Source organism: Lepidothrix coronata, unplaced genomic scaffold, assembly GCF_001604755.1.
Source record: "Lepidothrix coronata isolate B3197 unplaced genomic scaffold, Lepidothrix_coronata-1.0 Scaffold40, whole genome shotgun sequence".
Classification (NCBI taxonomy): domain Eukaryota; kingdom Metazoa; phylum Chordata; class Aves; order Passeriformes; family Pipridae; genus Lepidothrix; species Lepidothrix coronata.
In genome coordinates, this window is record NW_016690220.1 from 5,208,792 (window position 1) to 5,225,308 (window position 16,517).

Here is a 16,517-nt window from a genome sequence, read left to right on the forward strand (position 1 = left end):
CATCTTCTTTTTGCCCTGGCTAATTTGCAATTGAAAGCAACTTTCAAGCACTTAAAGAGACAGAGCTGGGGAAATAATGATATGATGATAGAGCAGGACATTGTTACAAAAAAGCCTGTAATATTTGTTCAACAATTGTTCACCTCTGAGAAAAAAATAATGTGAACAAATAATGATAAGCACAGCCTTTTATTCTGGCATTATGTCAAAGACTTTTACAGAGAAGCATTGGTGTATGCAAAATTCATAGAGATTAATAAATTTTAAAAACCAGAATATTATCTGTTTTTCTGTGTGATTTAGCCATTTAATTTCATCTAGTATTGCATTTAAAGACTTGTGACTAACTGCAAAATATCGTTTAGGAACGAGAAAAAACCCCAACATTCAGTTTTGATGTACAAGTTCAAATTAAAAAAAAAATCTTTCTATGCATAGTGTTATGACTTTATATTCTGATTTCTGTAACAGGTGCTTTTGTCTTCTGAATTCATGTACCCTACTAGAAGGAAACACTTCTGGCAGTAAGAGGACTATATACAAGGCACAGACATCTCCTGGGTACTATTCTTTAAGAGAAGCTAGAAATTTTAAGCTTCCTGTACGTTTGGTTGTAAGGTGGAATTTTCTGACTGTAAAATCATTCCTATAGCTCTTCTCTGAACATTCTGCAAGCTTTTACTATCTTTTTTGAAGAATAGATATATGACTGCATTTTGACAATCGTGTCATTAACTTTGTGGACAGTACAGCTCTCTCCCCCTGTTCAGTGATTTCTTGTTTATAAATACACAGACTTACACTAATTCTTTTGGCTATACTGGATAAGAAAATATGTTCATTCAAAAAGTACTATTGCCCTTTCAGGCTCAGTGCTCCCTAATGCTAAATCTTATAATTTTTATCCCTAGGCGTTTGGCCTTGCATTTGGTTATAATACAATACCTGTTATTTTTTTCCCAGTTTAATAAATAATGCAGAGGATCGTGTACAAACAACTCTGCATTATGATTTTTTTACTATTTCATCTGTTTTTTGGTACCTGCAAATCTTATCAACAATTATTTTATATTTCTTATATGTTTTTGCCAATGATTTATGGCTGCACTGGAGCAAGAGCTGGTCTGTGTGAGATCTCAGTTGCAATTGAACTTGATTATGACTCTCTAGTAATTACTCTATTGGATATTTATCATTCATATATCACATATCATATTGCCTTATTATAGTGAGAAATTTGCATGGTAATATGTGAAATACTGTACAGATATTCAGCCTGAACAGACTAACAGAGGTACCTTTAATCAGCCAATCATCTCTTAAGAAAGGAAATGAGGGTTGCAAGAAGTTTTATGTAAAAAATACACATAAAAAAAGGTCAACTGAAAGGAATTATAGTCTCGTGCTTTATTTTTCATATCAGTTATGTCATTATTTTTGTAGACTGGATGTCATCTTTGTAGGTGTATTCTAATGATCATTATAAAGTAAAAATTTACTTGCTATCCTTTAGAATTTCTCTGCCATTCTGAAATTTTGAAATATTACCAGGAGCAATTGTTTTAAAACTCTTGGATTCAAATGATAAGAACTGTATTTTTTGTAAAAAAAAAAGGCCTTATTACAGTTGTTTAACTTGTTTCTGAAGCCTGTTTAGTTCTAGCAGTGGAAATTACTTTGTGACCACTTTTTTTTTTTTTTTTTGCTACAGAGCACCTGACGTAAGAAGTTATAAACCCAACTTAGACCGTAGCTACAAGCTCAATTATTAACATATTGAATTCTCCATATGTTTCTTTGAACCTATGAATGAGTGACCTCAGACTGAGACGAGTTTGGGCTGGTTTTCTGTCCCTTTTTAGAAGAAGTGTAAGAAGGAGAGCAGGAAGGAAAAAACACCACAAGGTTCACCATCTGAGGTTTCGTTTGCTTTTTTTACTTCTTTAAGCATTGCCAAAGACAGTGGGTGCTTCATGGGCTGAAGAAGTGTGGGGATAAGAAGGTGCCAGCCACGGTATGGGACTGGGGCAAGAATGCTCATTTGCCTGCAGGGCAGGAACACCTGTGTGCCCTGCTCCCAGCAAGTTTGGGAGCCATGCTGCCACCACTTGCTCCTCAGCAAGATGTGCCATCTAAAAAGCCCAGTGTCTGCATGTTTAAATGGAAAGAGGGTAGTTTCAGACAGATGTCACGAAGAAATTCTTTACTGTGAGACGCTGGAACAAGTTGCTCAGAAAAGTGGTGGCTGTGTCATCCCTGGAAGTGTTCAAGGCCAGATTGGATGTGGCTCTGAGCAACCTGGTCTAGTGGAAGGCATTCCTGCCTATGGCAGGAGGGTTGGAACTAAATGATTTTTAAGGTCCTTTCTAACCCAAATTACTTTATGATCTTAACCATTCTATGATTCTAAGGAATTCAACTTCCTACCCTTTCTCTATGCATTTATCCTTGCATATTTAATTTATTTTAATTGTTTTCTTGTACCTCCATGAATAAAATAGGCCCTTATTCCTTTTTAGTGCCAAAACATACATTTTGTCATCTTTAGCAGCGCATAAGAAGTTTTTGTGCCAAAAGGCAAACCAAGGCACTCCAGGGGCTTTTGCCATGGCACCCTGCCCTGTGTGAGCACATGTACGACATACAGTACTGTATGCAGACTGTCCTCAAGGTGCAAAGTGCTTCCTGGAGTACATTTTGTAGTCACTACCTAGCAGATACATAGATGTTTAGTAAAGTACTGAGATTCAATGCCATATTTTCTGCTCATCACTCGACACCCAAGAAGTCTCAGAGTGTGAGCTTTAAATTTTCTTTTTAAAGAGCTTACACATCCGTAAAGCTAATTATCCTATGAACCTGAAAAACAGTTTCATGAACTGTTCAATTCACATCAGTTATGATTCTAGAGTATTTTTAAGCAGGCCAGTGTCCACATGGAGTTATTATCCAGTGTGCATTGCTGAGTGTGAAGAGGACAATGGTTCAACAAGGAGTAAAAATGAATTTCATGTTTTAACATTAGAAAGAGTAAACAAGATCATGTATTAATTAAATAAAAGACTAAACAGGACAAACCTTTGGAACAACAGACATAACATTTAAGAATAAAATCAACATGGCAGGGTAAAGGTCGGAGAAGATCAAGTAAGACGCTAATAGTTGTGCTTTTTCCATTTTCTTATCGATCAATATTATGTTTTTCCCAGTGAAAATGCAACAGCAGAGTTATTGCTGACCTTTTTCTCACCCTTCCATTGTGTATAAAATCACAGCAAAATAACAAACAACTTCATAAGCTGGAGAATTTTTCGAGTCAAAAAGCCTATATCCAAAAAATAATTTAAAAGTTGCATAGGAAAAAAAGTCCTTTCTATAGTAAAAAGTAATGTATTTCTCTACTAATTACATGTGAAAAACTTTGTGCCATCTTAAGAGTCAATAGTTACACTTTTTTTTTTTTGAAAATTCAGCAATAAATTTGTTAGCATTTTAAATAATTGACAGGTCAAATAGCAACAAGAATAGGAATCAAGCATATATTTCAATAAAGAATAAACACGACATGTATATTTCAGTTATTATAATGTAGGGGTTTTTCTGATGTTTAATTTCTTTGTTTTCACTTTTATTCACCATGGATAAAAATTCTATTTATTAATAATTGTTACCCATATTGCCATTTTAAAAACTAAGAAAAATCTTCTGTAAGAACTTTACATTACTTGCTAATAAGAACATGGATGGCTGCAGTGAGCAACTCAATAAGAAAACTGTGTTTCTGTTCCAGCAAAATGACATTTTCTATTTTCTACCACTGCCACCAGGAAAAATGACATGGAAACTGAGGCAAAGAAGATAAATTAAAAAAAAAAAAAAAGGAAACAAATAATTTTCAGTGATTTCAGTGATTCCAGAACTGATCCCTTTTAATATTGTTATTTTGATCAGCTAAGAATAGGAACAGAATAAAAGTTTACATATGCTAAAGCTGAACTGATTCATTATTGTGAGTGTCAGCATAAAACAAATATGATATGAAATACCATAATGAAATACCAATTTCAAGTGAAAGAAGAAATGTTTATATTTTTCTAGTTTAAATAGTATTTTCAGATCCAGTAGATATAATAAAAAATAGCTAACTCATTTATTGAAGAATATTCAGTTGTCCTTTCAAAAATATATACTGAAAATCCAATCAGAAGTTAATAGCTCCCTAGTAAAAAGTTTACTATCATTTCAAATGTGCAGGTAGTGAAGATATAATTGCTTTACATTAGATTATCTACAGGATATCTACATTAAAATTTAGCTTGATAAACCATATGGTCTGGTGCTCAATGATAAAGTAAGGATGCGCTTTGTTGCAGGAGGTTATATGCTCACTAGATGTCCCTTTATGTGATATACAGGGTGTGGTGACTTTTGTAGACAAAGAAAGCCTCTTTGTATTCAAAAAAGTTATAGCTGTTTCCCTTATTAAAAGCCACCAAAGAATAGAAGTATATAAGGTAACTTAAGCATCCCTGAAAATCTCAATATTATATCTCATATTTCAAAACCTGAACATTGGCTACAAAATATTCAAGATATATCACACACATATAAAAATGCTTTGCAGGGGATTAGAAACCTTGACAGCTCTCAGAGCTTTCTCTGGAGCCGTAATACAGGTGAAATTTACTCTGAAGCCACAACCTACAAGGATATGTGATTATTGGGGTATCTCTGCCCCAATCTGATTGGGGTATCAGCTTGCAGTCAAGGGCGTTTTTTGAAGACACTTGAAAACAGGACCTCACAATATTCCAGGATTATTCTCAGAATGCAGATGGCAAATGCAGAGTCCTCAGATGCATTATTTATTATCAAGTCTCATAATTCATTTAATGATGTAATTGTTTTACAAGCCTGAGTCGTCATTTGTGAATATTTGAGTGTAGTGACATAGAAACTAACCTAATAAAATGTCACCATCGTGCTTTACTGTGCTACAGCAATTACTGTAGGCAGTATGCAGCTCTCACTTGCTCTCCTCCTCTTCATTATCCTTACCTTCTGCACTAAATTGAAACTAATGCTGCTTGAAGTTACAGAAAACAATTGCCAGGAAGAGAGACAATGTTTTCTTTTCTATTAGCCCAGCAGTTACAATATTCCCTCGAAACACTGGAAAGACACTGGAAACTCACTGAAATTCTGAAACTCCAGACAGGTTTCAGCAAGAGCTATACAGAAAAGAAGACATCTGAATATAATAAAATACTGTGATGGAGACATGGGGAAATGCAGAACCTTCCATACTCCTGTTCTGCTGTTTCTTAGTGTACTGCTTCAACAAAACTGCTTCAATGCCATTTTTCCATGTCTTTAATAATTGCTAGTACCCCACAACATATAAAAGCTGAAATGAAAGGCATGTCACAGTCCTCTATCTGATGAGACACTGGCTTTGAGCAGAATACCACTCTAGGATATTACCATTTGGATTATCAAATTTCCGAGGTAAATATTTCCTACTGGTGGGCTTCATGGTGGTTCCAAAATGCCTTTTTTTTTTTGTCCCTCAGAATGGTTGCTGTTTAGGGACACTCTTCCTGGGGTGCCACGGCTTTGGAATAAGCACACCTCACTTTCTACTGACCAAGTTGCACAAAAAGGTATTTCCATAGCAAGGAACTGCAATATTTCTATATTTCTATATTTCTGCAATATTTTTGGGTGTCATAAGACTGCATGGCTTGCAGCTCACTCTGCTTCTTCCCCACTGCATCTTCTCATATCTTTTTCCCTTCCCAATTTCCTCACACAGGTCTCTTCCCTGTTAACTCTCATGTTGCTTCACCTGTCAAGCTATCATTATTTTCATCCACCCTTCAAATTTTTTCCCCAGTAATTTTATCATGAATGTGGTGATACACAGATAACTTTAGAAGTATCTCTCACTTGTGCATCACTCATTTTCCCTTACTCAAATTGCTTGATATCTCCCATAATTTTAAGAGGGTGGGGGAGTCAGACTCAAGAAGGTCTCTTTGGCAGTGGCTGTATTTTCCCTGCATGTTTAGGTGACACTGCAAATGTCATATGCCTAAATGATGGCTTGGACCTTCTTTCATCTCTGCCTGGAAGGAGTCTTGGAAAGACAACCACAATTGAGGCCTGCATGAAAGCGGCTGAACAGATAGCACAAAAGAGAAAATGTTTTTCTAAGTGGCAGAAGAACATGGGTGAGAGAAAACTATGTCTCAAAGTATTTGAGAAACAGAGCCTCAACAACAATAGCAAAGATAGGGGTTTGTTTCTATATTTTTCATAGATGTGAACAGCTGGACTGTACATCCAGTAGTCTTCACAGGACATGGGCAATAATCACAGAATTTACGTTTGATAACAGGACAGGACAAGGTAGAGCATCACTTGAGCCTGTGACCATAGACAAGACCCAGCTGGAAGAGACCAGCTTACTTTCCACACTAATTTTTCACCCTGCAGATTAATTAGATTTGTAAATAGAGTAGAAGGGGATATGAGGATTCTGCTGTTAAAAAGTCTTGGCCCTAACCCTGTAACCAAACTATGAATTTGCAAGTGGCCCTGTGTTTGCTTAGCACATTTTTTTGTTTGTTTGTTTTCTCTGTTATTTTTGTGTAACTTTATATTAATGAGGTTTTTTTTTCCAAGACATGTATGTAATTCTACAGTCTCATGAAATTACCACCACTTGACAGAGAAATGCTTGCCTGTGAAGATCACTAGGAGATTTAAATTCCACAAATTCTGAAGAGAGTAGGGCTTTACTGGGATTCTGAACCAAGCATTTTATTTTGAAAAGGGACTTGAAATAATTGACAACTTCAGCTCTTATTACTGCTTGTGGTTTCTGCCAGAAGGGCTCATGTTTGGAAGAGGGAAGTTACAAAATGTATCTTGTATTTAAACCTCAAGAATAAAGAATAAAAGCTCATTTCCTCTGTGTGTGGGGGGGGGTAGAAGGAAAGAAAAAAAAAAGGAAAGAAAAAGAAAAAGCATTTTCCGAGAACAGAAAATGCAACGTGGCTGTTTGGGCAAGAAATCTAGCACAGTTGCTGTGTGCCCATCAATCAGTGGCTGAAATGAACCCATTTGTAAAAGTTAATAGAGCAAAGTATAATGAAAGACAAATTGGTGTTATTAGTCTAAAGTTTATGGTTCAATTAAACTAATAATATGCAGTAAAGCAAAAAGAATAATTAGAAACTATGATAAATATACATGGGATTGTAAAAATATGACAAAGATTTACATATTTTTTTCTTTTGAATATAGCATCTTTTTGATAACTTTACACACAGTTGCCTTGGGGCATACAAGGAAACTGCAACAGTAAGATTTAAAACATATAATTACTTGAAACCAAATAGTATTAAATATGCAACATAAAAATTACAGTGGGAATTATCCTGAGAGCTGAATCAATTTGAGATTTTGAAAAATAAAAAGACATTTTAAATTGGTTTTATGAAATTACTTGTTTATCAGCTTTATAAATAGATAAATTATAAATATTTTATAGCGAGGATTATTTTTCTGTTTTCTGAACCCTCGAATATTTAGGAAATACATACCATGAACAGCTTTATCTACCACGAACCAAACCTTCTATGTCCTCAATACATCTCTTTCTGGAAATGCATAAAGGAAAAAGAGTCTTTGTCACTTGGCTAGGACTCAGCACCCTCCTTACAGGGTGACATCAGGAAGACCAAGAAAATTTGAAACATCTTGTCCTCAGAAAACCAGGTAGTATGTCAGGAAGCCAGGCCAGGAAACACTTGCTCACTGTTTAAACTGGCTTCTCCCCTAACCCCCCTCAGAAGTATCCAGAGAGCTGATGTGATCCTGCCAAGCCTTTTGGCTCTCTCAGGCTTTTCAACATGGCATGGCTCTGTCAGCAAGTACCCAGGTAGCATAGGGATCCAATGGGCCATTCTGCAAAACAATGTTCTCCTCAGATCAGGAAAACAATTGTTACTTACACGTGCATATCTCCAACAGGGGGAGCAGATTGGTGTCATACCCATGAGCACAGACTGTACAGACATGGCTGGAATCACCAGGAGCAGCTGAAGTTGTGACTTAAATTGAGAGTGTGAAACTCTATAAATATCAGCCCAATCAGTGCTACACTTAACCTCTGAGCCTTCAAGTTTACCATACAATTTTTAAGATTTTGATTTTTATTTTTCAAAGGTTATTTGGATACCAGCGAGGTATTTTGGTCATTGAAAGAATGCTTGGGAATTTGCATGAGGATAATCAAACACAAATCCTACAGAAATAAATCCAGTTTGCAAAAAACCTAGCAACTGAAATTTAATCTATATCTGACTCAAACTGCAAATGGTGGAACATCTGAATGGAGAAGCACAACATTGGAAAGTTGCAGAAGAAGGAAAGTGGAAAATAAGATAGTAACAGCTTCAGGTTCATAAGACAACAGAGATCCATTTTGAAGTGTGGCGTGAATGCTCCTGTGGGATTTTGTAAAACAGACAAAGAAACTAAATAGAATTTTACTACTGAAAAGTAATTACATCAATTTAAAAAAAAAAAAAAACAACAACCAAAAACCAAACACATAAAAAACCAACAAAACCCAAACACAAGCTATTAATTCAAAATTTTATGAAAAAAACCCTAAGGAAGCCCAAACTTGTTCAATAAGATATTTTGATATCTTTTATAGGCTTTGAAAGGACTGTCGTTTCATCTTCTCAGGGAAGTTAAATTTCATACGTCCTTAATCAATCAAATACCTTTTCTCAAGCCCCGCGGCTGTGACATTTCGGTCAATCAAAGGCAGAGGACAGCAGAGACCAAGACACTTCCAGAATAGGAACTTGATTAGATGTATGTGCAACAAAAGCTCTGTTACCCTCACAGCAAGGAAACAGTATTGTATTTCAAGAAATGACATCTAGCTTCAGTAGAACCTCTGGATGCTTTTGTCAACAAGGTTGTAATCCCCTACTGTCGGAGCTTTTTTCCACTATGAAATTCCTGTTGCCAGTGATCAAGTTACATCTTGATCTTCTTTTCAAGTAAGCTGAGCAAGATGAGCTCTCACAGCCTCATACCACAGGGCTTGAATATTTTGATCTCACATGGCCAAGTATTTTGAAAGACAATGTCCTAAAAAAAAGTTTCACACTTTTTCCCCAAAAACCCCTGCATATAAAAAACATAACTTACATGAAAATTGCTTTAGATTAGATATTTTTAACCATAATTTAGCCTTGAAAGAGGTAAAATTTTGAGAGGTTCTTACTACTTTTATTCAGCATTTCCATTTTCTTGCCTTTCAGTTGGATAAATTAATTCATTAATTGCAACAACTTGATCCCTACTTATATTCAAAAATTATGTCTTTTGTTTCATTTGTACTTTGAAATTTTGTAACAAATTGCTTACTCAAAGGTATTTCAACCTATAAAGTAACATTTATCTACTGCAAATATTGATCTCAATATTGTCTTACTCAAACTTCTAATTTCCAGCTATGATTTATTATTTAAATACAAGAAGATGTTTGGGTATTTTCCCCCTTCCTATTAGCTGAAAGACTTGCAAATTTACAAAGAGTTTCCTGTGATAATTTCAATTAGAACTAAACAAATAGTCTTCACCTAGCAAGTAAGGAAATGCTTTATTATCTTCCTTCTTGCTAACTCTCTGGGGAAAGATCCTCAAATAAAACCAATGCGTTGCTAGCAGGAGTTGTTCTTTTCCTTCTTCCCTCACACATACAGTTTCCAGATTACATGTTCCAGTTCTCTGAAATATTTAATGTTCAAAATTCAAAGTCTTTTGAATGTTGTCACTAATTTTCAAAACTCCATTATTATGATAAATTGGATGAACACAATGGCCAGTCAGGACTGTACAATTAAAAACCTCACGGTGGGCAAACCTTAACCAAGCTTTTCCCTCCTTCTGTTTGCTGCACTCACACAGCAGCAGAGCTTCAGGAGCACATATTTGAGATGACACTGGTCATTCTCTCTAATACAAGGCAAACCACTTTTCATGGAAGCTTTGGTGTAAGTGACACCAGAGAGAAAGAAAGGGAAGCAAAGAAGTAAAAGTGATTTCTTTGTCTGCTTCTGCTTGGACAACAGCAAATTCTGCCTTGCCCATTCCCAGGATTGCATTTGTGGGAGAAACACTAAAAATAGTGCAGAGGTAAGGTAACATGACCAATAGACATGTTAGAAGGGGAAATTTGAGCCTGGAGAGAGGGAGTGTCCCTGAAACAGGTTTTCCTGTAGAAAGCACTGTCTGTGGTCTCCCTCCTAATAAATTTATCTTAATGAGTTTTTGATTCTGCTTTGGAAGTTCTTTTCCTCTTCCCAAATTTCCCCTTGGAGAATCCATATATTGTGTCAAGATCATGAATGGAACACCTTTGTTAAGATAATTTAGCTATTAGAAAATTAAATGGATGGGAGAAGAGTTTAAGTTTTCCTGTTGGTAACTATCATATATTCTTCAGAACGTTTGCAGAGAGCATTTCTGGATGGAATGAAAAGCTTCATGCTTTGTGAGCTTTTCTTTTCATTTAAGGGAGTAAAAATTACAATCCTATATCCCTTGCTTATCTGTGACAACACAGGCACACCTGCCTCTGCCTGGAAGCAACCTGAAAGTCCACGGGCGTCTCATTCACATATCAGGTTTGATAACTGCTGCCAGTCATAGCTAGGAAAGCTCCCAGGACTTCTTTGGAGATCTCTGAGAGTTTTGAAGCTGCTTTGTTCTATATGAAGGAGCTCCTCTACCAAATTTATGTAGGGCCAGTTTCACCTTTTGTTTGCTCAGTAAGGAGAGGGCCTGTCAGTAGTTGGAGAGACCAGGGCTCAGCGATGGCTTTTCCTCAGCTACCAGGAGGAAGCTTTCTGAATAGCTTGGAGCTATTCCAGAGAAAAATGAGCCTGACCTCATGTTTGTAGAAGGGGTCAAAATTTGAATGGTGGTACGATCAAATCTGAATTAAGACACAGAGGAGCTGATGTGAGTGTAACAGCCTAGCCTAGCTGTCAGAGCACTTGGTGGGCAGAAAAGAACTCTTGGAGTTTACTAAACAGCTGTTTGATTATTTAAAATGTTTACTCAAACAGAGGCTTTAAACCATACCTTCCCTCTTCTCTACCAAGTGCCCCAGCTCATAGACTCAGGAAAATGCCTGAATCACTCACTTTTTCTATCCAACAGACATCTTTTTTTCATGCTTCAGAGCACCAGAGCATAAATGGGAAGGTACGGCCTGCACTATTCTCTGCTTGAGGGAGCTCCCAGCTCCTGCTGAGGGCTCTCAGGTGCCAACTTTGTTTTTCTACAGGCAGAGGAAGGGCTTCACACCGGACGCCCTAAAGACGCTGTCCCCAGAAACTGTCAGAAACTCCTAGGTTGAACTGGATGAAAAGGAGTGTTTGATGGATAAAGAAAACGACAGTACATTTTCTCAGCCTATCCTGGTGGATGCCTCTGGCAGGGCCCTGCTTCATGCTCTGCCTCTTCTGTGGCACATTCCCTTCCTGTCGGTCATGCAGGAGGCTCAGGGACCTGCCCAACCTATGATACAGTTAAACTAGATGTGGCATATAACTGCTCAGGACAGCATTGTACCACTAGAAGGAACAGAATTTCAGCCAACACTGAAATGCTTTCCAGCCCCAGAAAGCCAGTCACTGCTTTCCGAACCAGCAAAGTCTATGGGAAGCCTGGGAAAATGCCCCAACCTGGTGTTTCTGATGCAGCCATGAAACTAAGTCAGCTGAGGGAAACAGTGGGTGTGTCTTGAAGCCGGTCATAAAAACATATTTTCTAGGGCTAATCTTCACATTGTCCTGCACTTCATACCCTATTCCTTTTCTGCATTTCAGCCAGAACCCAAGTCTGTATATCTTTTCAAACAAGCCACAAATAATTTTCCTTCTTGAATTTGTTTGCCATTGGAGCGACACTATTTTACAGCACACCAAAAATTTCCTGAGTTTTTTAATACTACGACAATACCTCAGTTTTAATTACTTGAACAAAAGGGCTTCAAGTTAATCAGAGCGCCTTTCAAGACCTGTGAAGATATTAACTGATTCCATAACCAATTACCTACATTTTCCTTTACTTATTGCAAATGTGACCTTTTGTTAGAATTTGATTGCAAGTTTCCTGCTGTGAGTATATAACTATCTGTGTGTCTGAGAATGGCTACCCTCCACTCATGTGATGACTGCTGTTAATTTTAATACACTTTGATGGCTGGAGAACAAATAAGTGTCTGTGACACAGAGCAGAGACATTTGAAGGTGGATAAACTACCACTTTAATGAGTAGAAATCAGCAAGTAAAGGGGCCTTTCAGTGACAAACCAGAAGACCTTCAACCTAAGCAAAGTATTTTTCAATCTGGAGGGGATTAAAAAAAAAAAATCCTACTTTCTATAAAGGTGGAATAACAAAATATCCCTTAAAAATGGTGAAAATTATAGAAAAGAAGAATGCACAAATAAATGTTCTCAAGTGATAATCTATTTCTCCTATAAATTAAACTACGAGGGAGAAAATTTTTCAGAGAAACTATTGTGATTATATGTTTTTATTACCTGTTGATAGTAATTCTCTGAGTTACAAAAAAAGTAAAATAAGGTTTATAGACCTGTTTTTTCCATATTGGCACTGTATTACTGTTTGGGGTTTTTTTTCCTTGATTCCAAAGACCATCTGCAGGTTAGAATCCTAACTCTGAAGAAAATTATACTCACGTATTTTTTTGAGTCCAGAAGAGCAAGGATGAAAATTAGGAAGCTGAAAGGATCTGCTTGCAAGACAAGATTAAAAAAAGTTACTTACCCTAAGTAATGATCAAGGTGAAACATTAATTCTTTATAAATATTTAAATACTATGAATCCTTAGGAGTGAGAGGAATTAATTAACAATATGTAAAGGAGTACTGGGATATTAGAAAGGTTTTAAATAATCTAAAATATGAAAACTGGATTATTTATTGAACATTAAAAATATCCAAAGTAAAAGAACAAAAAATATTGTCTGCTTACATAGAATGATAATGGACTAAAGTTTGGCTCTTCAAGCTGCATTCTATTCTTTACTGTTATTTCCCCTAAAAATGCAAAATTGCACATAGACGTTCCATTGCGCAAAACTAGGAGACGAACAGAAAAGACTTGCACCAGGCTCTTTCTTTATTCCTTTTCTAGTTTTTCTCCATAACTTGTGGGTGTATTCTGAAACCTAAGTACTGACTTGTTATCAGTAGTGGAAGAGTTTGCAGAGCACAGCAAGGTCTCTGATGTAAAAAAGGAGAAGCAAGCAGAGAAAATTTTGTGAATATATTCTTTCTTACTCAGTCAGCATTGAATGGTTTCCCAAACTGACTAAACAATTAATTATTAGCCTACAGAGTTATCTTCTCTTATATATCCAATCACTGATTAAAGATTCTCATTTATTGCCAGAAAAAAACTCAGTTTTCATCTTGCTGCCCCCAGAAAGAAATCCCACCTTTGCACTGACTCCAGATCACTTGCCTGGACTCTCACTCCCTTACTAAACACACTATACAGCAAGAAGAAAAGCTTCAGATTTCTTTAAGGACTTAGGGCTCTCTACAGCATTTTAGTTTCACAGACTGTAGCTGACTTGTTTTCTGCTATCGTTGTTGATTAAATAAGCAGAGGAGGGGCATTGCCTTTGCAAAGTACTTTCCATAATAAAAGCATTTTTAAGTAATAATAATCTGTGTCAATATCTTAATATTCTTTTCTGAATTGCCCATATGAAGTCAGACAATTTTAATCAAGTTTCTAGTAGAGAGAATTTCAACAAAGACAGTACAGATGATTCCAAGAGTCAGATAAGCAAAATGACTATGCTGCTTATTCCAGCTCCTCCATTCAGTGACAGTGTTACAAGAAACCCTGCTGAAGCTGACATTCTTCTCAGAAAGTAGGAAAAAGCTCTTGGTCTAGCTCCCATCACCACTAGTTTATCCTTTCTAAGGCAAATTTTAATGATCATTTTGGTGGTCCTGCAGTTTACTGGACTTGTGCTGTTGGCACAAACTATTCACAGAGTCATCCAAAACTCAGGGTGCTGCTCTTTTTGTGTGTGTGTGTGTTTGGTTGGTTGGTTGGTTGTTGTTTGTTTCTATCTATCACTGGGAGAAGGTTGTCTTCATCCCACTACCTGAGTAGCTCTATAATGGGTAACTGGCCTCTACCCCAATCCCCCTTCTGCTCTTCTAATGTCAAATACTTGCCATGGTGCCATTACCAGCTTGCACCAATTTCTTTTATTCTACTGATCCCAGGAGTGGTTAGCAGTCATCCATAATCCCACACTGTTATCTTACCAGATAGTCAATCAGCTTTCTAAGCCTCCTGCTTAAGTTCTGTATCAGAAAATATTTTTTCCAGACATTAATAAATACTCTCTTTACTGCACCAGACTGGAGCCCTCTGTATACGTAGTGCACACATGGTTGTTTTCCTGGAAAAGAAAGCCAGCTTCCAAAGCAGGACTGTAATTGGAAGAGCATGAGGGCAGGCAAGGCTTGAGCTGTCAGAGCTATACTGATCATAGGACAGCACTTGAGTGTAAGTTCATTGCCAGCTTGTGTACAGACTTGGCCTTCTTCAACAATGCAACTAGCTGACACATCACATAGCATTTTGGAATACAAACTGGCACACAGGCGTTGAAAATGATGCTAAGCAGGATGGGCAAGGCCTGTGCTCGGCAATATTCTTGGACTGGAACTAGGGCATCAGCCAACAAACACAGTCAAAAGAGGTCTGGCACACAAGTACGAAGGGTTGGGTGGCATTTCCAAGAGGAATGACTGGTAACAAGTAGTTCCACACAACTTCTTGAAAAATCAATGTTGAATCCATGTTCACACTGAATAGAAACTATCTGTAAAATGGAGCACTTAGTAGTACACTGTTCACAGAAAGGTTCAGTCAGTCTTGTCTTTTTGTATCAGTGTGACCTGTAAGTTTTTTCCTGGTTCTCAGTAAGTATTACTGAAGCAAGCAGGAGGGAGGAAGCGCTTATATTACAATGGATATACTTTTTAATAAAATGTAATTGATAACCAGATATGTGTCAGTCGAGGTCATGAATCCTAGACTGTGAAATACAGTGAAATAGCAGATCTTACCAAATCTGCTTATATTAAGGGCAAAGAGCATTTCAAATATAAGACAATCAAGATGAATTAAAATCTGAATGATACAAGATGGAAAGCTGCATGTCTTTGACAACTGAAAGTGCTTGTTATTAGCACACCTTGAATTTATACAACATCTTGCAGAATGTCCCTGATCTCTATCTTTTCTCATTATAATCTTCCTTGTGTTGTTCTTGCCTTATTATTTTCCAATGAGAAGTTATTGATGCATTTCAGTCTTTTTTGATCTCTTAGAACTGAATTTGCTTTTTTTTTTTTTACATCATCATAACCTTCTAAAATTAATTACAAAAATATTGATAAAACGAGTAAGGAAAATATAAAAGCAAATAAAATTATGTATTTCCAACACACACCTATTAAAATTCAGTCAATCTTTGCAAATCATGTCTTAAAAATTGTACTGTAGACTTTGAAGTTACTTTATGAGCAATAAAAAGGAAAGCACATTGTTTTGTATCAGTGAAAAACTGGACCAGCTACTCTATGACAAGGGTTTTCAAACTGATTTATTTTCTTTTCTCCTTCCTCTGCAAGAACCACTTGTAGCCATTGTGTAGATTGAGACAGATTTTCACATTAGTAGTCACTGCTCTTGCTGGTGAAGCAGAATGACAAGAGAAATTCAGAGTCTAGAGGTATCATATTTGCAAGATGGACAGGATAGGTGGGACTCAGTAGGCTAAACATTCTCACCTCAGACCATCTGAGATGCTCAGGGACAGCCACAGCACCTTCAGGAGGCTGGCAGGTCTGAGGTAGGATACAGGGAGATCCACTCCCTTGCAAAACAGCAAGTGGAGGCCAGGCAAGGTTAAAATGTCAGAGACAACACCAAAAGTGACACTTGGCACTCCTGTTTAAGCAACTAAATCTCTCCTTCTTGAGTATTCCTTAGCTTGACCTCCTTGGAGGGCCTGGAGCTGTAAGTCTGCCTTTCACTCCATTCCTATTAGAAAATCAAACTTCTCCAGAGATTTCATTGAAACCGAACCTCACACACCGAAGTTTTGATTCCCCAGTTATTCAGCTGGGAAAGGGCAGAGATGACTTTATCTCTGTTTTCTTTCTTCCTTTTTAGGAGTTCATAGAAATTATGGGATGTCCTAGCTGGGTCCTCACACCTCACTTTTGGCCAGGTTGGCAGAATACAAAGTAACTCATCCTAGAGGTGGGGGTGTTCTAAAAATTCTGTCTCTTATCAAATTAAATGCCTAGGACACATGACCTCTCACAAAAATAAATAAAAGCTACTGAAATC